This window comes from Ornithorhynchus anatinus, chromosome 4 (assembly GCF_004115215.2).
Source record: "Ornithorhynchus anatinus isolate Pmale09 chromosome 4, mOrnAna1.pri.v4, whole genome shotgun sequence".
Classification (NCBI taxonomy): domain Eukaryota; kingdom Metazoa; phylum Chordata; class Mammalia; order Monotremata; family Ornithorhynchidae; genus Ornithorhynchus; species Ornithorhynchus anatinus.
This window is the reverse complement of record NC_041731.1, coordinates 44624783-44643542: the sequence shown is the minus strand read 5'-3', so window position 1 is coordinate 44643542 and position 18760 is coordinate 44624783. Positions and strand designations below refer to the sequence as shown.

Below are 18760 nucleotides of genomic sequence, written 5' to 3'. Positions count from 1 at the left end.
GGAAATGGGGTGACAGAGCAGAGGCTTCAAGAAAAATTGGAATTGTTCCAGGCACTGAAGTAGACATGGGATACTAGAGGGAAGACAATCTTTATAGGTGTGCAAACTGGAAGAGACTGTTGGTTATTCCATATCCCAGTGTGAAACTTCACCATTTAAAATGTTATCTTTGAACTCTGAAGACAGCTCTGTATTATGGATAGGGCACACTAAACCTTTTCCACCTGGTTGTCGTTTATGAGCATTCTAGGCCATCCCATCCCATTTGGCTCTCTGTTCCCATTTCTCCCCAATTCCAGACTCAAGGAACTTCTTCTATACTAGCGTGGAATTTGCCAATGCAAAATTTTACCCATTAAGCTTCCATCGTGATCAGCAAGCAAGTGTTAAAATTCGTGTTTTGAGTCATCTAGTTTGCAAGAGCCCTGGAAAAAGAGTGATTCAGGTACTGACATTAATACATAGGCTCAGATATTGTATTCATAAACTCCATATACTTAAACACTGTCATAGGAATGAATACCACACACTGATCTTGCAACTCCAGTTCTCATTTTGAAATCAAAGCTGTGTGCTATTCCAGATCTATATAATGATTTGATATTTTCAACAAAGTATTTTGTTCTAAATAAGAGCAACAGCTTTCCAAAGATACTGCAGCTAGATAGCTGTCACTCAATAACTTGAATTATTCTTTTCCATTTCTTTGTTTAAGGAATGAGGAGAGATCAAAATATGATGAATTGTCTAATTTCAGTCAAGTCTTGAAAACCCGACCTGATGTTCAGGATAGTGACTCATCATTTTCATTTTACTTATCTGTCACATCAATTCTGCTTTGAATCAGTTTTCCCTTCCTGTGGAATCCTCTTCTGTATGACTATTCAAATGAGTTACTGAAACCAATCGTAATGTTCCCTATATTTCAACAATAATAGCAATTTTAGGAAAAGGACAGTCATTCATTCAATAGTATTTATTGAGCGCTTACTATGTGCAGAGCACTGTACTAAGCGCTTGGAATGAATAAGTCGGCAACAGATAGAGACAGTCCCTGCCGTTTGACGGGCTTACAGTCTAATCGGGGGAGACGGACAGACGAGAACAGTGGCAATAAATAGAGTCAAGGGGAAGAACATCGCGTAAAAACAATGGCAACTAAATAGAATCAAGGCGATGTACAATTCATTAACAAAATAAATAGGGTAATGGAAATATATACAGTTGAGCGGACGAGTACAGTGCTGAGGGGATGGGAAGGGAGAGGGGGAGGAGCAGAGGGAAATGGGGGGAAAAGAGGGTTAAGCTGCGGAGAGGTGAGGGAGGGGCGGTAGAGGGAGTAGAGGGAGAAGAGGAGGCAACAGGAGAAGTTGGTTGAAGCAATCAATCCATCAGTGGTATTTAGGGAAGCAGCATAGCCTAGTGTAAAGAGCAAGGGTCTGGGAGGCAGAAGACCTAGGTTCTAATCCCGGTACCACAGCTTGCCTACCGCGTGACCTTGGACAAGTCATTTAACTTCTCTGTGCCTCAGTTTTCTGGTCTGTAAAATGGGGATTCAATCCCTGTTCTCCCTCTTACTTAGACTGTAGGACTATCCTGTCCATGTAGGACAAGGACTATCCAACTTGATTGATTTGTATCTACCCCAGTGCTTAGTGCTTGACACATAGTAAGCACTTAACAAATACCATTTTTAAAAAAAATGAGTGCTTACTGTTCTTGAGAGAGTTCAGTACAATAGAGTTGGTAGTCACATTCCCTATCCACACTGTCCACAGCCCTTCTAAACTGAAAGCTCATTGTGAGCAGAGAATGTCTGTTAGTTTGTTGTAGTCTCCCAAGCGCTTAGAACAGTGGGGAAGCAGCGTAGCTCAGTGGAAAGAGCCTGGGCTTCGGAGTCAGAGGACATGGGTTCGACTCCCAGCTCTGCCACTTGTCAGCTGTGTGACTGTGGGCAAGTCACTTCACTTCTCTGGGCCTCAGTTACCTCATCTGTAAAATGGGGATTAACTGTGTGCCTCACGTAGGACAACCTGATTACCCTGTATCTACCCCAGCACTTAGAACAGTGCTCGGCACGTAGTAAGCGCTTAACAAATACCAACATTAACAGTGCTCTGCACACAGTAAGTGCTCAATAAATATGATCAACTGACTGCACATAGTAAGCGCTCAATAAATACTAAATACTACTATTGAATGACTGGAAGTCTAGAGCAACATCCAGAAAAGGGGAAGGACACCTTTCTGCAGAAAGAATTCATTTTCTAGATATTTTCCCAGAAGAAATATCCATTTTTTACCTAGTCTACAGTCACAAAAACCCATTTTTAACACCAAGCAGCATCTGCGGGGATTGCCCCTTGCGAACAAAAAAAAAAAATGGTTTGGTGCCAGGTACTGTAAGTCTCATCTCAGATTCCACCTCAGCATTCCTGATGTCAGTACACCCAACTGATCGCAAAATGGTGCCTATTTGTGGACAAGATTCCCTTGAATCTCATGCTGCAGCTGGTAAATTTGTGGTAGGAGATTCTTTTGTTTTGGTAGCCCTTTCCCTTCCTCTCCTGCTCTTTTGTTTCTTCCTCATAAGATACCACATCTGCTTAAAACTTTGGGACTTTTCTGCTCCAGTCAAGACAGTTCATGGTGGTGGAATTACGAAGCACCATAGGAAAAAGAAATTATCCCTGGTAGAAAAATGTCCAAGAACTTTTAAGGGCAATGTGCAGGATTACAAAGTGGCATCCAGAATACCCATGTTACTGAATCTTTAGGGTAGGAGAGGATTAGGGAAAAGGAATATTCTTCTGTCAATGGAAGCAGGGTGGCCTAGTGGAAAGAGCACAGGCCTGAGAATCGGAGGACCTGGGTTCTGACCCTGGCTCCACCACTTGTCTGCTGTGTGACTTTGGGCAACTCACTTAACTTCTCTATGCCTCAATTACCTCATCTGTAAAATGGGGATTAAGACTGTGAGCCCCGTGTGGGACATGGACATACTGATTAGCTTGTATCTACCCCAGCACTTAATCCAGTGCCTGGCACATAGTAAGCACTTAACAAATACCATTAAAAAATTAAAATAATAATCCCAACTCTATCATTCATTCATTCAATAGTATTTATTGAGCGCTTACTATGTGCAGAGCACTGTACTAAGCGCTTGGGATGAACAAGTCAGCAACAGATAGAGACAGTCCCTGCCGTTTGACGGGCTTACAGTCTAATCGGGGGAGACGGACAGACAAGAACAATGGCACTAAACAGCGTCAAAGGGAAGAACATCTCGTAAAAACAATGGCAACTAAATAGAATCAAGGCGATGTACAATTCATTAACAAAATAAATAGGGTAACGAAAATATATACAGTTGAGCGGACAAGTACAGTGCTGTGGGGATGGGAAGGGAGAGGTGGAGGAGCAGAGGGAAAAGGGGAAAGTGAGGCTTTAGCTGCGGAGAGGTAAAGGGGGGATGGCAGAGGGAGTAGAGGGGGAAGAGGAGCTCAGTCTGGGAACGCCTCTTGGAGGAGGTGATTTTTAAGTAAGGTTTTGAAGAGGGAAAGAGAATCAGTTTGGCGGAGGTGAGGAGGGAGGGCGTTCCAGGACCGCGGGAGGACGTGACCCAGGGGTCGACGGCGGGATAGGCGAGACCGAGGGACGGTGAGGAGGTGGGCGGCAGAGGAGCGGAGCGTGCGGGGTGGGCGGTAGAAAGAAGGGAGGAGAGGTAGGAAGGGGCAAGGTGATGGAGAGCCTTGAAGCCTAGAGTGAGGAGTTTTTGTTTGGAGCGGAGGTCGATGGGCAACCACTGGAGTTGTTTAAGAAGGGGAGTGACATGCCCAGATCGTTTCTGCAGGAAGATGAGCCGGGCGGCGGAGTGAAGAATAGACCGGAGCGGGGCGAGAGAGGAGGAAGGGAGGTCAGAGAGAAGGCTGACACAGTAGTCTAGCTGGGATATAACGAGAGCCCGTAATAGTAAGGTAGCCGTTTGGGTGTAGAGGAAAGGGCGGATCTTGGCGATATTGTAGAGGTGAAACCGGCAGGTCTTGGTAACGGATAGGATGTGTGGGGTGAACGAGAGGGACGAGTCAAGGATGACACCGAGATTGCGGGCCTGCGGGACGGGAAGGATGGTCGTGCCATCCACGGTGATAGAGAAGTCTGGGAGCGGACCGGGTTTGGGAGGGAAGATGAGGAGCTCAGTCTTGCTCATGTTGAGTTTTAGGTGGCGGGCTGACATCTAGGTGGAGACGTCCCGGAGGCAGGAGGAGATGCGAGCCTGAAGGGAGGGGGAGAGGACAGGGGCGGAGATGTAGATCTGCGTGTCATCTGCGTAGAGATGGTAGTCAAAGCCGTGAGAGCGGATGAGTTCACCGAGGGAGTGAGTGTAAATGGAGAACAGAAGAGGGCCAAGAACTGACCCTTGAGGAACTCCAACAGTTAAAGGATGGGAGGGGGAGGAGGCTCCAGCGTAGGAGACCGAGAATGATCGGCCAGAGAGGTAAGAGGAGAACCAGGAGAGGACAGAGTCCGTGAAGCCAAGGTGAGATAAGGTATGGAGGAGGAGGGGATGGTCGACAGTGTCAAAGGCAGCAGAGAGGTCAAGGAGGATCAGAATGGAGTAGGAGCCATTGGATTTGGCAAGAAGGAGGTCATGGGTGACCTTAGAGAGAGCAGTCTCGGTAGAGTGGAGGGGACAGAAGCCAGATTGGAGGGGGTCTAGGAGAGAATGGGAGTTAAGGAATTCTAGGCATCGATTGTAGACGACTCGTTCTAGGATTTTGGAAAGGAAGGGTAGTAGGGAGATAGGACGATAACTGGAGGGGGAAGTGGGGTCAAGAGCGGGTTTTTTTAGGATGGGGGAGACGTGGGCATGTTTGAAGGCAGAGGGGAAGGAGCCCTTGGAGATTGAGTGGTTAAAAATAGAAGTTAAGGAAGGGAGGAGGGCAGGGGCGATGGTTTTAAGAAGGTGAGAGGGAATGGGGTCCGAGGCGCAGGTGGAGGGGGTGGCACTTGCGAGGAGGGAGGAGATCTCCTCTGAGGATACTGCAGGGAAGGATGGGAAAGTAGGGGAGGGGGTTCACTTTCCTGCTGGGTGACCTCAGGAAAATCTCTTTAATTCTGTATGCCTCAGTTTCCTCATCTGTACAATGTGGATGAAATATCTGTTCTCCCTCTCTTTTAGACTTTGACTTTTAGACTTTGAGCCCCATGTGAAACAGGAACTGAGTCCAACCTTTGAATCGTTTATAATAATAATGATGGTATTTGTTAAGTGTTTACAGTATCTACCCCAGTGCACTTAATAAGCACTTAACAGATCCTGCATCTGCCACTTATTGGCTGTATGACTTTAGGCAAGTCACTTTTCTGTGCCTCAGTTACCTTATCTGTAAAATGCGGATTAAGACTTAGAACCCCATGGGATGCATCCTTACTAACACCCATGCCCATTGCCTTCTCCAGTTGTTCCAGATGTTCAACTCCCTCCTTAAACCCCCTAACCTCCCCGCCTCCCACATCCCTTGTCCCTAATGACCTGGCTACCTACCTTTTGCAAAAATTGAAACTATAAGGTGTGATCTCCCTGAAATCTCCCTTCCTCCTCCAGTGTCTCCATCCCTCCTGCCCCTTCAACTCTCCCATCCTTCCAAGCGGTATCTCAAGAGGAGATCTCCTGCCTTCTCTCAAAGTCTACCCCTCCACCTGCGCATCCAACCCCATCCCTTCACACTTTATCAAAACACTTGTCTCCTCCCTCATTGCTATCTCCAACTCTTCACTCTCCAATGGCTTCTTCCCCACTGCTCTCAAACATACTCATGTCTCCCCATCCCCCAAAAAACCCTCTCTTGAAATCCCGGCTCCCACCAGTTATTGCCTCCTCTCCCTTCTATCATTTCTCTTCAAACTCCTTGAGCAAGTAGTCTGCACCCGCTGTCTCAAATTCCTCTGGTCCAATTCTTTCCTTGAACCCCTCCAATCTGGTTTCCATCCCCTTTCACAGAAACCTCCCTCTCAAAAGTCACAAATGATTCAGTCTAAGTCTTGTTGGTTCAACCTTCGCAATATCACTAAAATCTACCCTTTCCATCCACATTTAATCCGAGCACTTATCCTATCCTGCCTTGATTACTGTACCTTGATTACTATATCAGCCTGCCAGCCTCCTGTCATTTCCCACTCCATCCCATGCTTCACTGTCCTACCTGCATCATTTTTCTACAAAAACATTCAGTCCATGGTTTCCCATTCCTCAAGAACCTCTTGTGTTGCCCATCCACCTACGCATCCAACAGAAACTCCTTACCATCAGCTTTAAAGCACTCAATCACCTTGTCCCTGCCTACCTCACCTCACTACTCTCCTATTATAGCCCAGCCTGTACACTTTGCTCCTCTAATGCCAACCTACTCACTGAACCTTGATTTCATCTATTCCATTCAGTCAGATTTATTGAGAGCTTACTGTGTGCAGAGCACTGTACTAAACATGTGAGATAGTACAATAGAACAATAAACGAATATATTCATTCATTCAATAGTATTTATTGAGCGCTTACTATGTGCAGAGCACTGTACTAAGCGCTTGGAATGAACAAGTCGGCAACAAATAGAGACAGTCCCTGCTGTTTGACGGGCTTACAGTCTAATCGGGGGAGACGGACAGACAAGAACAATGGCAATAAATAGAGTGTTCCCTGTCCACAATGAGCTTATGCCTCTCATCCACATCCTGCCTCTGACCTGGAATGCCCTCCCTTTTCACATCTATCAGACAGTTACTCCCTCTTAAGAGGCCTTCTCTGACTAAGCCCTTATTTCCTCTTTTCCCACTTCCTTATGCATCGCCCTGAATTACCTGCTTTATTCACCACCTTCAACCTCAGCCCCACAGCACTTAGGTACATATCTGTAATTTATTTATTTATATTGTCTCCCTCCCCTTCTATACTGTAAGCTCACTATGGGCAGGGAATGCGTCTGTTATATTGTACTTTCCCACTTGCTTAGTACAGTACCCTGCACACAGTAAGCACTCAATAAATATGATTGATTTATTGGCACAGACTGTCCAACCTGATTAGCTGTATCTACCCTACTGCTTAATACTGTGCCTGGCACATATTAAGCACTTAACAAATACCATAAAAATATGACAGTTATCATTATTACTATTATGAATAGGGCGTGGTCTTGATAAGCAGAGAAAGCTCATCACCCACTTGAGACATAATGGTCCAGTTCTAAATTACTTTCTAGGTGGTTTGGGGGTACAGTGCCCATGTAAAAATATCATTCTGATAGTAGAAAGAACAAGGCAGTTTTGTTCTACAATATTTTATTTTCAAAAGAAACAAGGAGGATTGGAAATGAGATGATGCTCTAGCAGCCACTTTTCTTCACAATTGTCAGTCAGGTGGGTTCCCAGGACAAGTAGCAGACAAGACAACGAATTGCAGGGCCAAAAAATCCTGTTTCGAGCAATGACTTTCCATTGAGCTATATAAATTAATTGAACATCTAAAAAAAACTAGCTGCAAATCTCCCTTTCAGTTGATTAAAAATGAGACTGTAAATATTTGTGTGCTTAAACATCTTCATCTGAACATTTGGGAGAGCTTGATATCAGGTTTCATGGGAAGCTCTTCAGCCTTCTTTCTGAATTGTGATTGTTTGGATAGAAATGTTGCAGGACTCTTGCTTTTCTTTCTTTCTTTTTTTTTTTCCACCAGTGATTTCCAAGGCACTTGACCGCCTAGCGGTGATTAAGCAGTCTCTGAGAAACCTCTCCTCATTTCCCTGTAGAAGGAATTACCCTCTTTCAGACTGAAATTGGACTGAAAGATGAGCACCAGATGACCTCCCCTAGATTCTGTCTCTCTCTCTCTCTCTCTCTCTCTCTCAGCAGACCAGCTTCCGTTTTACATTTACCAAATTCTGGCATTTAAATAGAACAGAATTTAAAGACAGAAAACAGTGGGTTGTGCAACACAGAGAAATTCATCTAGCTACCCAGATTGGCACCAAGTATCATAATTGGTTGGAATATTTTTTAAGCTCGTAAAATAACCGTGCCGCATATTTAAGGCAAGCAAGGGTAAAGAAGGAGGATGTCCTACTCAAGTGTCTGTGTCTCTTGCCGCTTCTTTACTATGTGTTGCTGTCGCTATGGTGATATTTTTTTTAGCTATTGAATAGAACAGCGTTTAGAGTTGTTTCAAACTCACTCTAATTGCTACTGTGCACCACAGCTACCTACATGCCACTTTCTTCATGGTGTTCCTTTTTCAAATGGATATTTTAATAAGTACCTAGGCATTGTACAGCTCCCTTGCCCTCGTTCCAGATTCTGCAGTGGACAGAGTTTACAAAAAAGCAACTCTGTATGGAAAGAGGAGGAGGGGGAAGAGGGGGTGCCTACAAATTTTCCCTGTTGGAGTAAGCTGCAAAAAACCTTATATTAAGGGGAAGCTTTCCTAGGGGGGAACCAGAGAAAAGATAGCGTTTTCGTGGGCACAGTTCATGTTACTGAGTGCTGCTGCTTCTTTTAGCATTATTATAAATATTTGCTAGGAATTGATTGTTTTAAAATGAAAAGCTCGTTGTGCGCAGGGAATGTCTAGTGTTACACTGTCCTCTCCAAGGTGCTTAGTACAGTGCTTTGAGCACCGTAAGCACTCAATAAATATGATTGAATGAATGAATGCATGAATGAATGAGAACCAATTAATCTAAGTTGCCTCTCTCTATTCCCCTGCAGTTAATTAGACAATATTGATGCCAGAACCTTGGGTCAGCGTTAGGCAGAAGGGTAGCTATTACTCCCTCTGAAGGAGAAAGACAGGTTAGACATGAGAAGCTGAATCTTGGGTGAGTTGTGACAGTCACATTTGCCCATCCTCCATTTGCTTCCCTGGGTGAAATCCCTCTTCAACAGAGCATACTGCTTTCTGTTCATTTGGCAGTAAGTCTGCACAGCTCATTTGGAAGTTGAGTTTCTTTTCCATTTCTGGCATTTACTGTAAATGTTCAAGGAAACCTATTAGATGTTGCACAAAACGACTCAAAACAGAGATTCTTACAGTCAACTTTCTCAAATACTTTTTTTTTCCCCCAATGTGTTGTCACACTGAGTGATTTAAGTGAATCAAGTACACCACCCATAGCAGGTCAGTGCACCAAGGCATAAGTAATGGAAACTTGCTAAAATTTTAGAACCTGGAAACTAAGTTTGAAAATGGAGTATCTCCTCTGGTGATAAACTGCCCTAATAGACAGGGAGGGAGGATGGGAAAAGGGACTCTAGAGAGAATTTGTTTTCTCATTGCCGAGTACAGCTGAATTTGAAAAATTAATTTTTTTCTCCACTTAATCTTACATCTTGAACTGTGAGAGCAGCCGAGGTCAGGACTACCTTTCACACACTTTGTAAATTATGCAGTCATCTGGGGGGGAGGAGGCGAGGAGGGGAGTGAGGATTCTTGGGGAAAATCCCCTAATATGAATTCTAAAAAGCCTATTCTAGAAGCATTGTCTTGTCTTATGTTGTCAAGTTGTCTCTGACCCATAGCGACACCATGGATACATCTCTCCCAGAATGCCCCACCTCAATTTGCCCTCGTTCTGATAGTTTATCCACAGAGTTCTCTTGGTAAAAATATAGAAGAGGTTTACCACTGCCTACTTCCACACAGTAAAATGGAGTCTCCGCCCTCGACTCACATGCCGCTGCTGCCCAACACAGAGGAGTCTTGACTTGTAGCAGGTTGCCTTCCACTCGCTAGCCACTGGCCAAACTAGGAATGGAATGAGTATACCTTTGTTTGACTCTCCCTCCCATAGTTGAGACTGGTAGAGTACTGGAAACTCTCCGGGTGTGATCCTGAGGGGGTCTAGAAGCATTAGGGATGATGCTGTAACTGCTGGAACAGGGCAGTGGGTGAGAGCTTGGTTCATAGGTAACCAAACCTTGGATCATTTAGGACCCTTTAGGGGTGGCCCTCCTTGTTACAGTCAGTCAATTGATAGTATTTATTGAGGACTTAGTGAAGAGCACTTTATTAAGTTCTTGGAAGAATACACGGTCCCCATCCTCAAGGAGCTTACTATCCAGCAAAGCAGTAAGATAAATCACAGGTAGGAAGATGCAGATAGAATTTAAAAATCTGTACATAAATGCTACTGGAGGTTCAGAAAATTTTCAGTACCCAAGTACTTAATCAATCAGTCAATTGTATGTATTCAGTGCTTACCATGTGCAGAGCACTGTACTAAGCACTTGAGAGAATATAGTGTAACACACATTCCCTGCCCACATCGAGCTTATGGTCCGGGGAGGTGGGGAGGAGCAAACATTAATATAAATAAATAACAGACATAATAATTGCTGTATTTAAGTACTTACTATGTGCCGGGCATTATACTAAGCGCTGGGGTGGACACAAGCAAATCAAATTGGATACAGTCCCTGTCCCACATGGGTCTCACAGTCTTAATCCCCATTTTACAGATAAGGGAACTGAGGCCCAGAGAAGTGAAGTGACTTGCCCAAGGTCACACAGCAGACAGAAGCAGCCTGACTTAGTGGAAAGAGCACAGGCTTGGGAGTCAGAGGATGTGGGTTCTAATCCCAGATCCACCACTTCATTCATTCATTCAATAGTATTTATTGAGTGCTTACTATGTGCAGAGCACTGTACTAAGCGCTTGGAATGTACAATTCAGCGACAGATAGAGACAATCCCTGCCCAATAATGGGCTCTCAGTCCAAACGGGGGAGACAGACAGCAAAGCAAAACAGAACTAAACAAGACAACATCATCAAGATAAATAGAATCATGTTTTCTGTGTGACCTTGGGCAAGCCACTTCACTTCTTTTCCTCAGTTACCTCATTTGTAAAATGGCTGTGAGCCCCACCTGGGACAGCCTAATTACATAGTATCTACCCCAGTGCTTAGAACAGTGCTTGGCACATTGTAAGCACTTAACAAGTACCATAATTATTATTATTTTGTGGCAGAGCCAGGACTAGAGCCCACGACCTTTTGACTCCCAGGCCTGTGCGCTTTCCACTATGCCATGCTGTTTCAGCCCCAGCACTTAGTACGGGCTGCACTTATGTACGTAAGTGCTCTGGGACTGGAGAGAGGATGAATAAAGGGGACAAGTCAGGGCATAGCAGAAGGGAGTGGAAGAAAAGAAAAAGAAAGCTTAGTCAAGGAAGGTCTCTTGGAGGAGATGTTCCTTCAAAAAGGCTTTGAAGGAAGGGAGAGTAGTTGTCTGTTGAATATGAAGAAGAAGGGTGTTCCAGCTAGAGGCAGAACATGGGTGAGAGGTCAGCAGCAAGATAGATGAGGTTGAGGCACAGTGAGAAGGTTTGCAGTAGAGTAGCGAAGTGTGTGGGCTGGGTTATAGTAGGAGAGTAGCGAGGTGAGGTAGAAGAGGGCAAGGTGATTGCTTTACAGCCAACAGTAAGGAGTTTTTGTTTGATGCAGAGGTGGATGGGCAATCACTGGAGTCTCTTGAGGAGTGGGGAAAACCTGGCCTGAATGTTTTTGTAGCAAAATGAGCCAGTCCGCAGAGTGAAGTATGGACTGGAGTGGGGAGAGACAGGAGGCAGTGAAGTCAGAAAGGAGGCTGATAGAGTAATCAAGGCAGGATAGAATAAATACTTGGATTAGGTGATAGGAAAGTGCTGAAATAACAGTAGAGGGGAAAATGGATGGGAAGATAAGAGATTAATGAAGGAAGACTTCTTGGAAGAAGAGAGGTAATTTCAGAAACACTTTGAAGTTAAGGAAAGCAGTGGTCTGCTGGATGTGAAGGGTGGAAGGAAGTTACAGGCAGAAGAGGGGGCAAGAGAGATGAGAATGAGGCCCAGTAAGGTTGACTGGAGAGGAGCAAAACATGCTTTGCACACAGTAAGTGCTCAGTAAGTACGATTGAATGAATGAATGTGAGTTGTTATGTAGTGGGAGAGGAGCCAAGATAAGTAGTTGGGGGAGCACCGATTGAGTGCCTTAAAGCCAATGGTCAGTTATTTGTGCTTCATACGAAGGACAGTGGGAAACCAGTGGAAGTTTTTGAGGAGCAGAGAGAGAGGTACAAATCAGTCTTTTAGAAAATTGGCTAAGTACGAACTGGAGAGGGGAGATGCTGGAGGCAGGGAAGTTTGTGTGGAGGTGATGCAATAGTCAAGAAGCAGCATGGCTTAGTGGATAAAGCACAGGCCTGGGAGTCAAAAGGACATGGATTCTAATCTCTTCTCTACCACTTGTCTGCTGTTGGACCTTAGGCAAATCACTTAACTTCTCAGTGCCTCAGTTGGCTCATCTGTAAAATGGGGATTAAGACTGCAAGCACCATGTGGGACATAGACTCTTCCCAACCTGACTAGCTTATAACTACTCCAGCAGTTAGTACTGTGCCTGGCATATAGTAAGTTCTTAACAAATGCCATTTAAATAAAAAAAGTCAAGGTGGAATTTGTCAAATGCCTGGACCAGTTTGGCTGGAGATGAGGTGGATTCAGAAAGTTTCTCCACTAAATTTTAGGTACTCTGTGTGCAGGGATCACTTATACCAACTCTATTGTGTTGTACTTTCCCAAGTGCTTAGTACAGTGTTCTGCTGTATGTGGTAAGCACTCAATACCATTGATTGATACAAAGAAAGAATCAATAGGATTGTGACTAAGTGAATGTTTTCCTCTTGAAGGTGAATACTGTAGAAGCTGTTACCTTCCCTGGATATATTTCAGTTGTGTACCGTAAGGCCAGTATTTACTGATGAGTTTTATTTTTAACACATGGCTGTCTCTCTAATGAACTCCTTCTTTCTATGGAGATATCAGAATAACTGGATCCCTTTTACAACTAAATTAATGATATCCAGAAAACATCTACTTGGCTCCTTCTCTATTTATAAGGCAGTTACTGACTAATGGACTTTGAATGTTCTTCCTTAGAGGCTCAGGGTACCATTTTAAATCACTCCTGTATACTAGAATCTGCAACGTGACCCACTGCTCATCTCTGGCTTGTGAAGGATCAACCTCCTGGGTAGTCTTTTAGCAGTAATAGCTACAACAATAATAAAAAAGGAAACTTGTAAAATGAGTTAATTGAAAAAAAGGGTTAGACTTTGGCTTTTTAAGGCAACGGTGGGTGTTTGCTTTTTGAGTCATCTGCGGAACTGCTGACAAACCATCTTTCCCTTGCTGTTCCCTCCTCAGAGAGGGCTGGGCAGTCTTTAGGGACAGGTCCAGCCTCTCAAGTATCAAAGCCGTTTTTGAGCTTTGCAAGACAATTCTCACTCTAGAGCATCCAGCATTCAGCACAGGTTCACTCAGTTTTTCTGTACTGTGGGGGTTGCATTCTTGCAAAACACACATCATAGCCTAGAGCACGGGGCTAGGGTTCCGAAGGATCTGGGTCCTAATCCAGCTCTAACACTTGTCCGCTGTGTGACCTTGGGCAAGTCACTTCACTTCTCTGTGCCTCCATTGCCTCATCTGTAAAATGAGGATTAAGTTGAACCCCATGTGGGATGTGGACTGTGTTCAACCTGATTAGCTTGTATCTACCTCAGCGCTTAGAAAAGTGCTTGATACATAGTAAACTCTTAGCAAATACCATAAAAACATGCTGTAATAATAATAATAATAGTATTTGTTAGCACTTACTATATGCCAAGTACTATTCTAAGCACTGAACAGTAGTAGTACGCCCCGATCAAATACACACACGTGAGAAAGGACCATTTCTTCTGATACTGCAGGGCACTGGGTCCAAACAAGCTCGATTTGTCAGACAACAGCTCCTTTAATTCTCTAATAAGGTTCTAACTAAAATTCGTGGTAAAACTCACAGTATGGCAGAACGGAGAAGCAGCGTGGCCAAGTGGAAAAAACATTCATTCAGGCAATGCCCATCCTGGACCATTGGTGGGAAAATTGTGTGGTCTCCAGCCCTTCCAGCTGGGCATTGGGTGGAAGAGGGAACAGCTGATAATGCCCAAAATTGAGATTTAATTAGCTCTGTAACCAAGTATAGAGATGTAGCAAACTTTATGCTATGCTAAAGCAAACAAGAAAGCAACAAATTGTTCTAATCCTTCCATGGGGAAGCATCCACAACAGTAGTTTGTGCTATGTACCTGGAGGGCTGTGAAGGGTCTCTGGGAGTGTCCTTTCCTCTTGATCCAAACCGCTATCATGTTGAACCAAGCACTTATCCTATCCAGCTTTGACTCTGCATCGGCCTCCTTGCTGACCGCCCTGCTTCCTGTCTCTCCTCATTCCAATCCATACTTCATTCTGCTGCATGGATCATTTTCCAAAAAAAGTTCAGTCCATGTGTCCTGGGTCCTCAAGAACCTCCAGGGGTTGCCCATCAACTTCTGTGACAAACAGAAACTCCTTATTGTTGACTTTACAGCACTCAACCAGCTCTCCCCATCCCTACCTCACCTCACTGATCTCCTACTAAAGCCCAGCCTGCATACATTGTTCTTTTAGCACTGTCTTACTCACTGTGCTTAGTAAATATGATTGATTGACTAATTGGGCATGGGACAATAGCTGCTCTGTGCCACCAGCAAACCAGTTGATGCCCTGATTTTCCCATCTTTAGAAAAAATTAGAGTAAGCTCAACTTACATTTTTAGAGATGCTCTTGTCTTGTTTTATACTGTTGAGTTGTCTCCGACCCATAGCAACTCAGTGGACACCTCTCCCAGAACACCCTACCTCTATCTGCAAATGTTCTGATGGTGTATCCATGGAGTTTTTTTGGTAAAAATATGGAAGTGGTTTACCACTACCTTCTATTACACAGTAAACTTGTGTGGAGTCCACCCTTGACTGTTTCCCATGTGGCTACTGCACAGCACAGGTGAGTTTTGACTTGTAGCAGATTGCCTTCCACTCACTAGCCACTACCCAAGCTAGGAATGGAATGAGTATGCCTCTGTTTGACTCTCCCTCCCATAGCCGAGACTGGTATGGTATTGGAAACTCTCCAGGTGTGATCCTGAGAGGAGAGAGATGCTCTTAGCCTGTAAAAGATATACTAGAAATGCAAAACCATGCAGAAACTTTTCCACAAAAAGGGCCTTTAGGGCTCTATTTATCCTTTTTTCTGTGGCCTGTGTTATTTGGTCAACTCCTACCTGACAAGATATAATCATTTTCAATTTTGTTCAGCACCTAGAACACCATGCTTAGCTGAGCTCATCAGTGTTATTCTGATGCCAATCTAAAATTGCTTTGAAGAGTCTTGGCCCCTTTCTCTTCGATCAAATGGACAATTGGCCACTGGCCACCAAACTATTGTATGACCCAAGATAAGTTGTCTTGTTCTAGGGCCATGCCTTTGGGTTTCCTGGCCGGATGAGTAAACCTTTGGAAAACAGGAACTAGTAGTCATGTTAACTAGGGAGGCCAGTTTTCCAGTTTTATACCAGTCTGATTTTCAGAGGGTGAGTATGAGAAGCAGCGTGGCTCAGTGGAAAGAGCCCGGGCTTGGGAGTCAGAAGTCATGAGTTCGAATCCCAGCTCTGACACTTAACTGTGTGACTGTGGGCAAGTCACTTCACTTCTCTATGCCTCAGTTACCTCATCTGTAAAATGGGGAATAAGACTGTGAGCCTTATCCTGTGTCTACCCCAGCACTTGGAACAGTGCTCTGCACATAGTAAGTGCTTAATAAATACCAACATTATTATTATTATTATTCAGTGTGGACTTGGTACCAGATTTTTTTATGTCCATTATTGAAATTTTCAGCATCCAGCTTTCCACTGCTTTGGCTCCCGATAATGAATTCTGAGGCTTAGATGTATCATCTGAGCACACACGCATTCACCCCTGGGAGGGGAATGCAGAAGCTGTGAGCAATTGAGGGGGCCAGAATATCCCGGAGAAACATTCTAGGAAGTCCCAATTGGGCAGACTTCCCCAAAATGGCAGTTGGGTGGCATCTTCATGTCATGCTGCATGTGTGATATCATATGTGTCTCAGGATCCCTGTTTTGGAGTACTAACTCTGGTCCCACTAGTGGTTCTGCAGGGCCATCTCTAAGTGGGGCCCTGAGTTTCTGTTGCCCACATCATGAGTCTTTGCAGTGTGCCTGCTACCACACTGGCAAAATTGGAGGCAAAGTGAGCAGTGGGCCCAGTTTGAATGACAGTTCTGCCTTGTTCTCGGATGTGTTTCTTAGCCTGGAGCTGTTGATATCCTCCTGCTTGGTCTACCAAGTGAAATTATTCAAACATCTCCCTCTTGCCAAATGCAGTACATTGGAGCAGTTAAAGTCTATAAAGGAATTTTATTTATCAATCAGTACTATTCATTTAGTGCCTACTGTGTCCAGAGCACTGTACTTATCGCTTGGGAGAGTACAATAGAGTTAACAGATATGATTTGTGAGTATTTTGGTCTACTTGGCACTTATTAAACTGCATTTGAAGCCTGGTTCATTAAATTTATATGCCTATTTTTCATTAAGCTGCATTTGAATTTGCTGGAAGAATTTCCCTTAGTACTGTGGATTCAGTAGTTTTGTAGCACTGTTATTTGTGAGGCATTAAGAATTCACAGATGTAAGCAATGGCATTGCTGGGTCAAGTTAAATGTCCATTGAGCCTAATGTTCTCTTCCCCATAATGGCTCCAAAAGACATTTGAACGAGCAGTGAATTGGTTGCCTCCTTGACATGCATCTTCATGATTAGGAATTAGCCAGGTAAAATCCCTCACTTTTTAATTAATAAATCACTCATGGTCATTGAGTGCTTACTCTGTGCAGAGCACTGTGCTAAACATTTGGGTGAGCACAGTCTAACAGAGTTGGTAGAGACGGTCCCTGCCCACAACAAGCTTACAGTCTAGAGACTGCTTCTTTCTGCTTTTCCTCAACTTGGCTTCTTGTAATAACCATGAACCTTTCATTCATGAATTTATCCATTTTTGTGAACTTCAGAATGCTGTTTTTTAAAATAAGATTCCCCTGGCCTGCTGAAACATGGAAAGGTTCCTTCAATTCTTTACTACTTCTAACTTAATTCATAGTTTCCGTATTTCTTTTTACTGCTTTTGGCAGTGACAAATATTATATTATGACTGAAATGGGCATTTTGTAAGTCATAACTTTATTTTGTATTTAAATAAACTATATATGTACAGTGTATGTGATTTATGCACAACACAGCTGGAGCTATTCCACTCAGCATTGCAATGACTTAAAATGTCTTTTTCAAGTCTGAAAATGTGTTATAAAATAGATACCATTATTATAATTAGTATTTCAGATTCTCTGTCTTTGCTGTATTATTTTTTAATACAATTAACACATCAATCACACTTCACCTGATCTCTTGTCATTTTCCATTGACACTCTCTTGATATTTATTTGTATGCACATGAGCCTCTGCTTTGAACTGTCCAGCTAGTAGATTCAGGAGCTTTTTAAATAAATATTTTTCTCCATTAAAGATCTACCATTAATTTATCAATCAATCAGTGGCATTTATTGAGTGCTTACCGTGTGCAGATCACTTGTACTAAGCACTTGAAAGAGTACCATACAACAGAGTTGGTAGACACATTCCTTATCCATAAGGAGCATACAATCTAGAGAGGGAGGTAGACATGAAAATAAATTATAGATATGTGCAGTGCTAGGGGGAGAGGGGCGGGGGGAATAGTAAATCCCTAAAGGGTACAGATATAAGTGCATAGATGACACAAAAGGAAGAGGGAATAGGAGAGATGAGACCTCAATTTTTAGGAGATTGGTGGTCTGTTGTATATGAAGGGGGAGGGTGTTCCAGGTCAGAAGGAGGACATGGACAAGGGGTCGGTGGTGAGATAGATGAGATCAATCTACAGTGAGCAGAATGATGTTATAAGAGCGAAATTTTCAGGCAAGATTGTTATACGAAATCAGCGAGGTAGGGTAAGAAGGAGGCAAACTGATTGAATGCTTAAAAGCCAATGACAAAGAGTTTCTGTTTGATGAGGAGGTGGATGGACAACCACTGGAGGTTCTTATTGTAATTAGAGAAATATAGACGTATTGTCAGTTTGTCTTTTGCTTATTTGTTAGAGCGTCATGACACAGTTAAGTGATCGTTTTTCAGGAAATTAATTACTATCCAGGAAAAGCACGTCATTTTCTTTCATTTTTCAGAAAGGAGGGGTTCGCAAATGATGCACAGTAAGGCAAATATAGAAGACTTCATGGATGTCATTTCTACCCATGAATAATGCTAGTTTGAAATGCTTATGTTTTCTATAAGAGCATGCTTACTCAGAATTCAAAGGTTTACTTGAATTCAATTTTATTTTTCTGGGTACAAACAGTGTGAATCTCCTGCCATCTATGAGAAAAAAAGTCAAGTATTCCTCTTGCTAAAAGTTTAGTTACTTTCATTGTTTCAGTGTGGGCTCGTTTCTTGTTGGAGTGGCTCTGGGACTACAAAATCTAGCTGATGCAGTAATTTCTTATTATTTGGTCTCTTCAAACAGTGAAGGATGACATTATTAGCTAAACGCAAAAACTTCAAAATAGAATTGAAAGAGGCTAAGTAGATTTTGAATTGGGAAAGTGAAAGCTTTTTTAAAGTGGTTACTTTGGGAATATATACCTTTAGTTGTTTTCTTTCCCCAAAAGTTGCCGATACAATAAGCTTTACCATGAAAATGAGAAATGGATTTGTGGTCATTTAAAACAAAATGTTAGGTGAAAAAATATG

At 43.3% G+C, this 18760-nt stretch overlaps 1 protein-coding gene and 1 non-coding gene across 3 annotated transcripts in view; one reads left to right on the top strand and one right to left on the bottom strand.

The window, feature by feature from the left end:
• The window catches only part of DENND1A (DENN domain containing 1A), a 493337-nt gene that overhangs the window by 341899 nt on the left and 132678 nt on the right, over positions 1-18760 (top strand). The gene's annotated exons all lie outside the window — the stretch shown is intronic.
• LOC114811819 lies at positions 14909-15046 on the bottom strand. The gene has a single exon (XR_003759515.1). It is a non-coding gene; the product is annotated as a small nucleolar RNA SNORA7 (small nucleolar RNA).